The sequence below is a fragment of the Alligator mississippiensis genome, chromosome 5, assembly GCF_030867095.1.
Source record: "Alligator mississippiensis isolate rAllMis1 chromosome 5, rAllMis1, whole genome shotgun sequence".
Lineage (NCBI taxonomy): Eukaryota > Metazoa > Chordata > Crocodylia > Alligatoridae > Alligator > Alligator mississippiensis.
The window spans coordinates 116,524,349-116,538,110 of NC_081828.1; the positions used below are offsets into that span (position 1 = coordinate 116,524,349).

Genomic DNA, 13,762 nt, shown 5'->3' on the forward strand with positions numbered 1-13,762 from the left:
CGAAGTCATCAGAAAATCTAATGGCACTTTATCGTGCATCAGCAGATGCATGATGAACAGAACCAAGGAGGTGATACTTCCCCTCTATCGGGTGCTGGTCAGACCGCAGTTGGAATACTGTGTGCAATTTTGGGCGCCGCACTTCAAGAGGGATGTGGATAACCTGGAGAGGGTTCAGAGAAGGGCCACTCGTATGGTTAAGGGCTTGCAGGCCAAGCCCTATGAGGAGAGACTAGGGCACCTGGACCTCTTCAGCCTCCACAAGAGAAGGTTGAGAGGTGACCTTGTGGCTGCCTATAAGTTCATCACGGGGGCACAGAAGGGAATTGGTGAGGTTTTACTCACCAAGGTGCCCCTGGGGGTTACAAGAAATAATGACCACAAGCTAGCAGAGAGCAGATTTAGACTAGACATTAGGAAGAACTTCTTCACAGTTCGAGTGGCCAAAGTCTGGAACGGGCTCCCAAGTGAGGTGGTGCTCTCCCCTACCCTGGGGGTCTTCAAGAGGAGGTTGGATAGGCAACTAGCTGAGGTCATCTAAACCCAGCACTCTTTCCTGCCTATGCAGGGGGTCGGACTCGATGATCTATTGAGGTCCCTTCTGACCCTAACATCTATGAATCTATGAAAACATCTTATTTGGACTAAACTAGCACTCTTATTTGCCTTTTACTGTACTTGATGGTACAGTACATTTGACTGGGATTTTTGTTCACATTATCTCAAACTCCAGGGCCTTTTCCCTCTAGTGGTGAGAGGTGTAAATCTCATTTAATACTTATAATTTATTGATCATTCATTGATATTTAAAAATGTTTTTTCATAATTTTTTTTAGGTGTATGTAGCCCATGGAGATATAATGGTTAAAATGTATTGAGTCATCTCTAAATCCAACAAACTGTATTAAAAATGTCCATTTTTAGAAAGTTACTCTTGGGGAGAGAAGGGTGTGATAGGATCTAAGAGGTAGTAAATAGCTATACCTCTATCTATTTAGGGAAAAAACAACAACAACAACAAAACCCCACTAATCCCTTAAAATAATCTCTAGCTCTACAAATTTCTTATCCTGTGTCCCTATATATTTATTACTTGTTTGCTTCTCTCAACACATCCACTCCCTCTTGTCTCTCTCCTCATTCCCCCATCTTTTGTATTCAAATCACACAGTCTATTCAATAGTCTGCTCTAAGAGAATCCTTTCATAGCATCTGATGAAGTGAGCTTTGACTTATGAAGGCATACACATCAGATTTAGACTACCATACCTTCTCTCTATGAATTATATACCTCAGGTATAAACTAAGACCAAACAAGAAAAGACAAACAGCAAAAGTGTGGAAGAATTTATTCTGGATACAAGGAAATACATATGTTATCAATCCCACACCCCTCAAATCAGAGACAAATTAGGCAAAGAGCACAATATTTTGTGTCCTGCCAATATGATTGGGAAGCATAGTGTAGTTATGGTTGAGTTTTTATTCCTGATGTCCAAAACCAATACATCCAAAATCCATAAATTCTGAGATCCCTGCAGAATTTATGGAGCAGCAGTAACCTTTTGTAGCACATACCTGCCAACATGTCCCTTTCTCCCCTCTCTTCTCAACACAGACACTTATCCTCACATTTTTCTCTATGTGTTTTCTCTTGAAGACAGTATGCACCTTCAAACTACAGAACACACTGACTATGGCATCCTAATTTAAAAAAAAGACAAACACTTCTGAATTAGGAAAAACTTTGCCTGCAGAAGCTGTATTTTGTGAATTATATTTTTTTTTGTAGAGGAGTGCAGTGGGCATATGAGGTGGGGAGGTGAGGATGTAGAAAAGAGGGGTGTTGAATGAGGGATTGTGTTAAGGCCCCCCTCTACATTTTACAAATATCACACACTTAACTGGTTAATTGTGCAATTACCTTGAGACCAGCTACTCCTGCAAATTGCCTATCATGCCATAAAAAGCTCCAACCAGCTATAAAGTTAGACTTTGAAAATGTGTACTAATTTTATAGCTCATTACTATCAAGCTTTAATTTGGATGTGCAGCAGGGTCTCCCCTGTACCTGGGGACAGGGCTCCCAGCCGGGGGTACAACCTCTCCAGGCCCCGGGATCTCGGCTGCTGTGATCCTCCAGGCTCTGGGGTGTGTGAAACCCCTGGGATCACACAGGCCTGCACATCACGTGCACTCTGGTTCCTAACTGCATTAGTTGGGCTCTCACATGCACTCTGGGTCCTAGGGGGCTCCCAGCCATGGGTGAACCTCAAACAGGACCCCCAGCCATGGACATCTACTTCTTGCTGATTCAGGGGGAGCCCAGGATTGGAACTAGCATGTAAGTGCTAGGTCACTGGCAATGAAGTGCTATTGGACTTAATGTGTGATCCCAGAATTGTGCCTTCGGCCATGCATATGTGGGGGGATTGTGTCTAGGACACCTTCTACACATTACAGGGTGGGCCCTAGACAAACAAATGGTCAAAAAGATGCCAAGATATGAAGGGATAGAGACAAACCAATTGGGTACAACTGGGGGAAAATAAATAAATAAAGTGATGGATTTTCAATCCATCAATCTTAAAAAAAAATTAAAATTAAAAAAGTTTCTATCCTTGGCCTTCAGATAGATTCTGGCATGTACTTATCCAACTCACTCATCAGTGGTCACATATTTCCATGGTGCAATCATAATTATCGATAGTTTCTTTGTTATTTGTTAGTAAGCCTTTCAAAAGAGATCATTGCCTTGTAACTATCTAAGTAAAGAAGGAAGACCACTCCAGCCTCACGCATATTGTACGCCTCACTTCTGACCCTTTTCCCTATTCACATCCTCCAGCACCTATTTTATTTGACTTCATAACACAACGACTCCTTCCCCATCCTTACACACATAGGCACAAATCCTGTGTAGACATCTAACACTCACTAGTTTAATGGCTATAGTAACTTATCCTCAAGTTACCAGAAGATAGGTTGAGGAGGCAGTGGGGTGAAACGATGTTAAATTCTGCCATTTTAGGGGTATAGGTATTTAAGAGACAGCATGTGAGCAAGAGTATGAGATTTATAAATGACAGAGAAATGAAAGACTCATCTCTGTAGCCATTCTAACTTGTCCTGTAGGTCCACTGATTGAGTCAGGACAGAGGAAGTCTACTTGAGACTTTGATTGTTGATTTCTCTTGGCAGATACTAAGATACACAGGTGTCAATATGAAACTCTGAGATAGGTAGGTAAAGTGATTAAAAAAATGCTTAGATTATCAGCTGAAAATGCTGCTTGACATAAAACTAGAGTCAGCTCTAGAAAACAGGGAATACCATGGTATTTCTGTCACCTTTCCTGCTCCTCTGGGTACCCAGAAGCTCTGCTCTAACCTGTAGAGACAAAAATGCCATCTAAAGGACAGAAGAAATATCTTCCAAGCCCTACCACATCTTGGAAGATTCCCTTAACCAGCCCTAATGAGGATTTTGCCGTGACAAGCAATCTTTAGCAGCTATCGGAACTCAGGCTTAGGTTTCTTTTCAGCAGCAGGTGGTGAGGGAGTTATCAGAGCTCAAAGATCTGATTCAGTTTTATCAAGGGACATTCAAGCTAAATACATACATTTTTGTACATAAAGGAAAATTTCTAGCATTAGGGAATGAAGTTGTCCCATGGAGCTAGTGCAAGTTAGATGCATCTTATATCTTGCACTATATCTATTTTTTAAAATAAATACTTCCTGTCATCCCCTCCCTACTACTATAATTTTTCTTTCAGCGTTCAGATTTGCTCTACCTACTCTTTATTTACAATCTCTTTACCTAGTACCTGCTTGTCTGTTTGACTTTCTAACCCAGGATCTTTGTTCCAACTGTTAAGCTATCCATTAACTGGCTTTCTCACAGCTGCCAATTCCCAACTGCTATCATGAGCCTTTCACCCCCTTCTGCCTGCCCTCCTGCTCTGTTTTTGATCTTCTGAAGTTCATCTCCTTTTCCTAGCTACTCTGGGTTGCATACTGTTCTTTATTAGCATAGACTAGACTGGCCCTCTCCACCTCCCAGAATGTTAAGCAATCCAATCCTTTCCAGTGGAGTGTAATGGGCCAACAAGTTCATTATAATACTGTATGGTACATTCATTCATGCTATTCAGTAAAGCTGCTCCTTGGAAAGGCTTTTATAATATATTGCTGTCTTGACTATCTCCTTCCTCTCCAATCATTCTCTTTTCTTGCATTCTTCTTCTCATTTCTGCCCTTCTACACCCCCCCCATTCCTTTCCCCCCTTACAGCATCCTCCATATTAACTAACCCTTCATTCTCTAGGCTCTGCTCTCCTTCCCTCTTCTCATTATGGACTAGTTAATTAAAAAATGTGTTTTAGCATTTCTTTCTGAAGTCCCTTCTTTTCCGCTTGTTCTTGGGAAGCAGAAATCCAACAACTAATCTACATTTTCACTGTAATACTGCTTGCTACATGAACTAACAGTGCTCAAGAGCTCTGATTTAAAGGGCTTTGCAAAAAAACAAAAAAAAATAATTTCTTATTTACCTACCCATTTTCTCAGTATCTTGCACTCTACTTACAATCTTATATTTCTGTGCCACAAGGGTATATTCCTTGCCTTATATTCAACTTGCACCTTGCTGGAATCTACCTTCTCTCTGCATTTCCACCCCCACCCCCAACCTAGGGTTCATGGACTAGATGACTCTGAAGGCCTTTTCCAATTCTGTAATTCCACATTCTCTCATGATACATTGCCCCTCTGCTTTCTCCTTTCCTATTTTTCCCAGTGTAACCACATCCAACATTTCTTTGACTCCAAACTTCTCTCTCCAGTGCTTCATTATTCCTGCTTTTATCATCTTATTTTTTTACATAAAACTCAATGTCTTATCTCCTGCATCTGGAGAAAAGGGGACCACCATTTTTTTAGAAATCCATGTTTAGTAAGGCAGCTTAAACCCTACTGGCATGCACCTCCCACTACTAATGCCAGTCCCACAAGAGAACACTATTTCATCACTCCTAGACCCCAGCATCTCCCTTAAACAACTACTTATGCAGACTGAACTCAAGTCAGGCTTCACCTTTCTCCAGGCTGCATGTCAGAAGCCTCTCCGTCCCACACATAGTCTCTGTTCCGCTATGGAGATTGAAATCAGTCTGTTCTCTTCTCTTCTATTGCCAGTAATTATGCCATTAATCTCAAATATCATGCCTCCAGGTCCTCCTGAAATCAGAGGCATAAGCACTAGTCCTTCTGGATTCTGAAGAATTCCAAAGGAACTTGCCCAAACAAAATCTTCTTGTTTTTTTTGCAAATGGAAGACAGTAGTAATGCACCTGTAGTGCACATCCAGATGAGCCTGCACATTCAGGGACACACATTTCCCACAGGACAAACAACAGCAGCCCAACTATGTGCCACTGCTTTTTGAGCTAGGGCATGCCCCTGCACATTCCCTCTGGTGCATGGCAAATCGACTCAGATGGGGTAGGGGAGGCTGGGGCCAGCACCTGTGCTGGCCCCCGCAGCCTTACCTGGGGTCCTGGGGACCTTCCAGGGCAGCAGCAGAGCTTAGCTATCCGCTCAGAGCCTGACCAGCAGCCAGAGTATGGGTCTGGTCTGGCTGGCCAGGCTGTTTCTGGTGGTGCACACTGCTGCTACAGGCACTACATTGGGTTTTTTTCACAGCATTTTTTTTTTTTGACACTAGGTTCTCTAGGTGCCAAAAACCCACCACTGCACTGCTAATTAGTGTGCACTGCAAGTAGTTTGCGGCACCGCAACCTGCACATGCATGCTTTTCTGGATGTGACCATAGGGTCTATTATTCCAAGATCAGTGGTGCAGTAGGCTTGTTTATAAAAACAACAAGAGCCACACCTCCCCTCTTGCCCATGCACACGTCACTTTTCATAGTAAATGCACACTTTTAATAGGCTTCTGCCAGATGAAATCTTTGCCGCATTTATGCTAAGTATACTTTCCCCCTCCTCCTCTGACATTTTAGCATTTCATTTTATATTCTTAAAAGCAGAGGCAAAAGTGTCCAAGTGTTGTGCATGAAAACTAATCGCAAGTACACCACTTTCAGAAGATCTCTGTACATACATCATAAAGTTAACATGACCTGCAACATGCCGTGATGAGTTACTGCATGACATCACTGTTAACTACTGCCCTCTTAGCTTCCACATACACACTGCTTTTCTCCTCACTTCATGTGTCTTATATTTGGATTTTTAGTTGTTTGGGCTCAGAAGTGCTGTCCTGCTATGCATGTCAAGTGCTTATTCAGCTCCTGGACAATCACATACCAGGTTCCTACTATACCCACTAAGACAAACCAACAAATTACAATGAATTCCAAGGGGGCAGGGACTTAGTCTGCATCAGCTGTTCCACAGTTACTGCAATACAGTAGAATGGACAAAAAGAAAGCATGGAACAACTGATGCCTTGTAAACCCTTAATCCCTTTGAACATAGGGCAGGAGTTAACGGCTATTATTTCAGATTAGCACAACATATAACCCCCTTTATAAATTAATCAAGCTCAATCATAAGATGGATCAGGGTTTTTGCCTCCACTATTCTTTTTGGAAGACCTCACTTTGGCAGCTGGAAGCTTCTTCTAATTTCCAATGTAAAAACTTATCCAAGATCAGTTTATGCATATTTATTCTTGTGTCAATTGTCTTTTAGCTTCAAAAGCTTGATGATCTCCCTGATGCATAACCTCTTGACATACTTGTAGAGAGCAATCATCTCTTTTCAGCCTTCATAGTGATAAGCTAAGCAAGCCAAACTCTTTAGTCTCCTTTTTGGCTGCCTGTTCCCTTGATCCGCCTAAGTACCCCTTCTCTGCACATGGTCTGGCTTGAATTCGTCTTTCAATTATATATAGCCAAACCCTGTCATTATTCCAGTAGAATTTATTTCATCACTGTTTTCAAGCATTTTTCCCCCAAACCAATTCTGTTAAAACTCTAACCCCAGCTTTTTAATGCTGTGATAAGGTATAGCATTGCCCTCCACAATTACCTTTGCTTCTAAATTTTCCAAAGAATGAATGTTTCAAAGCCGGTATCCCATTAAGATACCATCTTACATCCTGCACCAGTCGTTCTAGTTGTTTCATTTTGTTGCCCAGGTTCCTTAAGTTAGCATACATTTCACTTGTTTCTTACTAACCATACCCAGTTTTCCAGCAAGATTAAATAAAGTCTGTTAGCTGAATGCGATCTCTTACCTGATAATTGCTCTTGATAATATTAGTGTTCTGTCCTTCCTGTTGTTCTGATATTGCTTTATTTATTGATGTCTTCTCATTTACCCAATTTTTCCTCTCCTGTGTATTAAAACAAAGCACATGGGTCAAATGTCTTTCCCAGCTTTCTTCCACCAATTCTTAGTCTAAGACTCTGATCAGTCATTTCCTTACTTTAGAAGTCTTAGGAGTAGGAAGAGGTCAATCACAGCCCCCCATTTCCATTCTCAAATGCCAAGGATTAAGAGTATAGTGAAAAAAAAAGTAAACAAACTTTCAGTGTTGTGGATTTAGTGGAGTCAGCTTGGCATAAACCCCAGACTTGTTATCTGTGAGAATTGTAACATGTCAACTACATTATATGCTGGTAAAAGGGAGAGAAATTGCTCCACAGACCTCAGTTAACCTTCCTGTTACAAATGCTATACCCACTGTAAAATACATATGCTCTCAATTTTTGGGCTGCCATTATGTCCTACTGCTTACTAGTCTTCAGAACCAGTAATGTCAGTAAAGCCTTTCAGTGTCCTTCTACATCTCCTAATGGTCACAGTACCAGGAGAGGGTTTTGGGCACTGTTTCTATTGTACTGAACATCACTGATAAAATGCGAAGGCAGAGAAAAATAAATAGGCTCAGGATTTATAGGGGCACAAATAGGAGCATCCTATTCAGAGGAGGGAGAGGTTGGAAAATAATTCTTTCAGAAAAGAAAGAAGGAAAGCAAGTCTTGATCTTTTGGGTGAAGCATTATAGACGGTTCAGCATAATGGAAGGCTGAAGTGGAGTGATCATTATAGAGATCTTATTCTGAAAAACTGCTCCAGATTGAATAATTGCCTTTTCTAATATTATCTTGCAGAGTGTCCTGGGGGCTATAACTCACACTTAAAAGCCAGTTCTGCTTCCTGGATATGGCTTTTCGGTTGCCTCTTCCTTAATCTTTACACTTTACCTCCAAAATGCACTAAAGATGAAAAAAAAGACAAAAAAAGATAGAGTCCTCCTTACACAAGGAAGTGTGTGTGTGTGTGCGCGCGCGTTGGGGGGGGGCAGGGAATGGAAAAATTAAGGAACATCATAAAACTGTAAGAGCAAGGGGTCCTTTTTCCATGCCATTTTTTCCAAAAGCCACACTAATAGTTATCTAAAAAGTGTGGTATAATGGCTGGCTCATTTTAAATTAGGATACTTCCATTCATGCCTCTTGGTCATATATAAAAACACTGGACAAGTCTAGTATTAATGCAAAGATAGGATGCAGAAATCAACCAGAGAGATAGTAAGTACGTGCAAAGTCAAAAATTAGAATCCTAGCCTTAGCTCTGCTTTTCCGCATATGCTCTGCGTTTAAACCATTATACACTACATATCAATTAATATAGCATATAAAACAGCAGGAGTTTCTAGGGGACACGGGGGCCTTTCCTTTCCTGTGGAGCCTAAAAAAGACTATGGAAGTAAACAGAATCTCCTCAACATCATGCCTCAGTCTTGTTTGACAAGCTGACCTCTCAATTTGTTCAGTTTTCAATGCTGTTTTGGAGTATTCACATTAAGATGCAGGAAGGAGAAAATTGACTTATTTTGAAACTCCAGGGTGAAAAAGCATCCAACTTTCTTGCAAGAAACTTTGAAAATGAGAGTATCTTAGCAGCTCTCCATGCTGATTGCACATTTCCTTCCACCTACAGTCAAACAGGGCTGTTTTAACCTAAGCAATTTGGTTTTAAACTATTTAGAACCTGTCTAATTAAAAGTTCTCCTCTCCTGCTATGCTATTCATCCACAGTTGCACTCTTCAGAGGCTCTTGAGCTCTGCCCTACTTTATCATAATAGGGAGTGAGCTGCTGGTAGTGTGTTCCCAGGAAAAAAAAATATTTGCATTCAGAAAGCTGTTGCCATACCAGGGGCTGAAATAGCCTACATTCATAGGACCATAGGACAGGAAAGATAGAAGGGACCTTATGATGTCATCCCTGTTCAAGGAAGGATCACCTTTGAATAACCATCCTGGCCAAGCATCTTTCTAACCTGCTTTTGAAAATCTCCAAGGATTGAGATTCCACAATTTCTCTAGGCAGCCTGTTCCAGTACTTGAGTAAGGACTCCAGTACTCCTCCCTCATAGTAAGGAAATTGCTCCTAATCACCAACCTAAAATTTCCCCTACTGAAGCTTGAGGCCATTACTTCTAATCCTGTACCCTACAGTCACAGAGAAAAGCCTTCATCCTCTCTATACTAACCCTTCAGGTGCCTGAAGACTTATGCCCCCCCACCCCAGTCTTCTTTTTTCCAGACTAAATAGCCCTCTTCCTTTCAACCTTTCCCTCAGGCCCCCCTCACATTATGCTGGATGGGTTAACTGTATTCATCTCATGCCAAGTAAGAATATGATGTAAGGTAGGGAAGGAAAAAGTGGAACAAACAGTTTTGAACAATTTATGTTTTCCATCTCCTAATATTACAATTTTAGATGTTTGTTAGAATCCTCAGAAAGTTGGATGGGCACTCTTTGGTATAGCATATAAGACAAAATGGAGTTAAAGAATGTAGTGGATTGTTATCTGTGGATTTGATTTGGGTATACATAGCAATACATTCCTTTAAACTTCTGAGCACAAGAAATGCTAAAATAAAATACAAACTGAATTCAGAAAAGAGGTTAAAAAGGATGGAATAGAGATATACTATTGCTCAGTGTTCAAAAGTCAGCATTCTGAAGACTTTGAAGACTTCATAACATGATTTTTAAAATAAATAAATTGCCTCTACCTTCTTCTCTACCCAACAACTCAAGATGCCACATGCCCTGGATATAACTGGCAATCTCCTATCACTAGCCAGCTTCCATATAGGAGTCACTAAATTAGAGCTTCAAAGCTTCAGTACCATAGAAAAGCAACAATAGCAGTGCTAGGGGCTTGCCACACGGGACACATAATATATGTTAAACCTGTGCAGTATTGAAAGTTAGAAAGTGTTCTGAGCCATCTCACAGTAATGTTTACTACAATCTTTAACATGCATGGCTTGCTGATAGTCAGTCCTAGTACCCACACTAATGAGAGTCTTCAGCTGACTCCAATACAGTGCAGACCAACAATCAGGTGATCATCAAGTCCCAACTGCAGGACCCTCTGGGGCTGCAGGCTCTCAACTGAATTCTTTTTCCTGTCAAAAGCCTGACAAGTTGAAGATCCAGGATCCTTCCTCTTGACATGGGTGGCTTTCCTTATCCTACCCGCAGGCTTGGTACAGCAGCTAGGTCCCTGGATGATGTCAGAACTGGTTGAGGGCTGAAAAATCACTTGTATTATCTCCATGGAATGGTCCAACAATAGCTGAGCATATGTCACTTAATACGATCTAGAGATACTTCTGATGCAAAAAATTGTGACTTTGCTACAATATGAGTGTATTTAGCATGTGTTTTACTGCTTGAACATATGTATCTTTTTCATTTAACACATGCTATGTGTAATATGTGACATGGCCCTTAATCTTCCTGAGCCACCCACATAGACTAGCTCTCTTTTACTAGTGCTATCTGAATATTTCATCTAAAAGATGCTAGTTTCCAGCTGAAAAAGTTAATTTCTTTAATCCCATACCAGTAATCCCATTATAAACAATGTCTCCCCATAACATTCTCCTGATCCTCCATACTGCTCCTGCGTCATTCGCATATTCCTTTCTCCCTCCCTCCATCCTCCCCCTATTACCACTATTTCTTTCTTGTATAGTCTCTCCCTTCCTCTGTCATTCTACTTCATCTTCCTTCTACCTCCCCCAGTTTTACTTCCCATCAAACAAGAAAAGATTCCCTTTAAAATGATATTTAATTGATAAAAATATATTGGACATACCTTAATAATTTCTCTTTAGCTCTTTACTGTGCATGGCATTTTTTAAGGTATGCATTACATGGAAGCTTTGTTTTCCTTTCCCTTACCTACAACCTTTTCATTTGTGTTTACTGTTCTCATATGTTTTTCTTACACATGCATCATACATTGCAATCTACTCAGGGATTATTTTAAAGAGAAATAAATGCTTATTTTTAGTCAATTTTTTGACATATTGAAAGCAACAGAATTTAGAAGTTAGAAATTATCTTAAGAAGCTATCATATTCCAAGAATTAATTCAAACAGGGCTGTGCCATCTCATTGTAGCTGCCAAAACCATTGGTTACTTTTTGGGTTCATCTACATGTCGCCCTATTTCGCTGTAGCAACATGATACATTGCCATAGTGCATCTCTACAGCAACATAGAGTGACATAGGTCTACATGTGACCAGCAGCTACTTTGCTGTAGCAGCACACTCCTCCTTTTTAGCATGTCGCTATGGTGAAGTAGTGGCGAAAACTAGCTGTGTGCCATGTGTGCAGAACAGTACATGGTTAGTGTGCCGTGCTTTAGTATTTCCTTTATAAGAACTAAAGCATGGTGCAGTAACAACGTCACCATAGGGTGACATGTAGACACGCCCTTTAATAACAAAATTAGACCACCACAAAGTCTATTTTCATTATTGTTTTTGGGCCTTTGGAGGAGGAAACAAATCTCACAGCAACTCAAACAAGATGCAAAAAATGAACAAGAAGCTAGGCACTGAGGGCCCAAGAGTATATTGATACTCACCTATCAATTTCTATTCTAGGGTCATAGGGCCAGGCATGTTCATTATTGTGGCTTTAAAATATGTGTGAACATAAGTCTCAAGAAGAGAATGTTATCTGTTCTCCAGATGGTATCATGACTATTTCTTTTCCCAGCAAGAGAATCAGCATAGATCGAAAGTGGGAAGCTAGAGCATGCATAACATAGATCTTTATATGACAAGGGCTCAACTGTAGATGACCAAATTTCCCCCTCTTATACTCTCTAGGAAAAAAAAAGGATATCTTGAAAACAGAAAAAGTTCTTGTAGTGGCTGAATTTACCCTTCTTATTTCCAACCATGTTTATCAATTTCATTTTTATTATCAATTAACATCTGAAACACTCTATTTCACAGTTAGGTAACTTTGCTTTCCTTCTCTGTTAAATGGTGGCTATATATTGTAGGATAAAAGGGCAAGTATTGTTCCCAGCTCATATTCTATTAGCTGGTTAGCAGGTGGGAAAAATATCCAGTCAGAAACTCATATAATTTAGAGAGAACACTTCAAAGTCTTAGGAAGCTTTAAATGTTTTATAAAACCTGAGATCTGTAGAATTTGCCTCCAGCCAACATCTACTCCAAGTGAAACTGGCCTAACCCCTCCCCCCTCCCCCCGCAATAAATAGACACCTCGTGAGGTATTATAGCCAACATCTCTTCACCTTTGTGCTTGGAATAAAGGCAGTAAGAAAACTGAAAATCTTTCATAAAAATTAAATAGAAGAATTGCCTTCTGATTTTTTTTTTTGGAAGGCAAGCTCCTTTCTTCAGCACGTTACAAAAAGATCTATTTTTAAGTACAATGCAAGACCAAAATAATGTCCCCATCAGCAACAAATGCTAAACTACTGTACCTCAATCTAATTCACGTGCATTCCCGAAGAATGGCTTTTCACTTTGCTAATTCCAATTGCCAGGTTGTATGCTACCTACAGTCTCTTGTGTACTGCCATTGTTTCTGACTAAATATTGCATAGGCACGTACAGCTGTGTGTGCAAAATTATACCTTCTAATATTCATTGGCAGCACAATGGAAAACAGAGCTTTAAGGATTGTACAAGGGATACATATGGAGGGTGGACAGGATATACATCCCGGTTATGGGCCAGTTAAGAACCTTCTGAGATGCTGAGTTCAAAAACTTTTGATCACTGCTGGTTCTTTTTTGACAGTGATATTTTTAGTGCAGGGTCCTTTTAAGTTTGAACAAGATGGATGTAGACTTTTATGGGAATACTTTGCACTTAGGCACTCACCATGTAAATGTTTCAAAGCACTTCACTAACAATGAGTTTATTCACCCAATATCCCTATGAAGAAAAGGCTTTTCCTTATTTATTTTTATCACCATCATCATCTCTCTCTGACCAATGGGGTATCTGAGGCTCAGAAAAATTTATAGTCATTTGCCCCAAAGCTAGATAGAGGGAACATGGCAAAGCTGGAAACAAAACAAAAGCAACCCCTGACATCGACAAGATGGTCTTCTGAGAAACTAGGTCTCTTTTTTAAGCACAAGAGCTTTTCTCCTGAGGGGGGGAAAGCAAACACACTAATAAAGTATTATGGGTTTCCTGCTATCTTTGAGTTTGTGTAGTCATTTAGCTCTGTTCATAGAAGGTACAAAGTGCTATCATTTTGACCTGAAATAGTTTTATAAACCTTATATCCCTACTGCTTGACTCCCCAAATGTTCTGTTTTATGTCCTACCACAAAGGCTCTATGAACCTCAGACCAATTTAAAACAGGTCTCTAAAGGGGATGAGAGAGAATTAGATAAACTGAATGACAAGTAGTCAGACAAG

General features: G+C 40.4%; 1 long non-coding RNA gene across 1 annotated transcript in view; it reads right to left on the reverse strand.

Moving 5' to 3' along the window:
* LOC109282202 (uncharacterized) overlaps positions 1–13,762 on the reverse strand; it is an 80,422-nt gene that overhangs the window by 40,905 nt on the left and 25,755 nt on the right. The window contains exon 2 of the long non-coding RNA XR_002089116.2: positions 7,266–7,364. This is a non-coding gene — a long non-coding RNA (uncharacterized LOC109282202). The remainder of the gene's footprint in view (positions 1–7,265; positions 7,365–13,762) is intronic.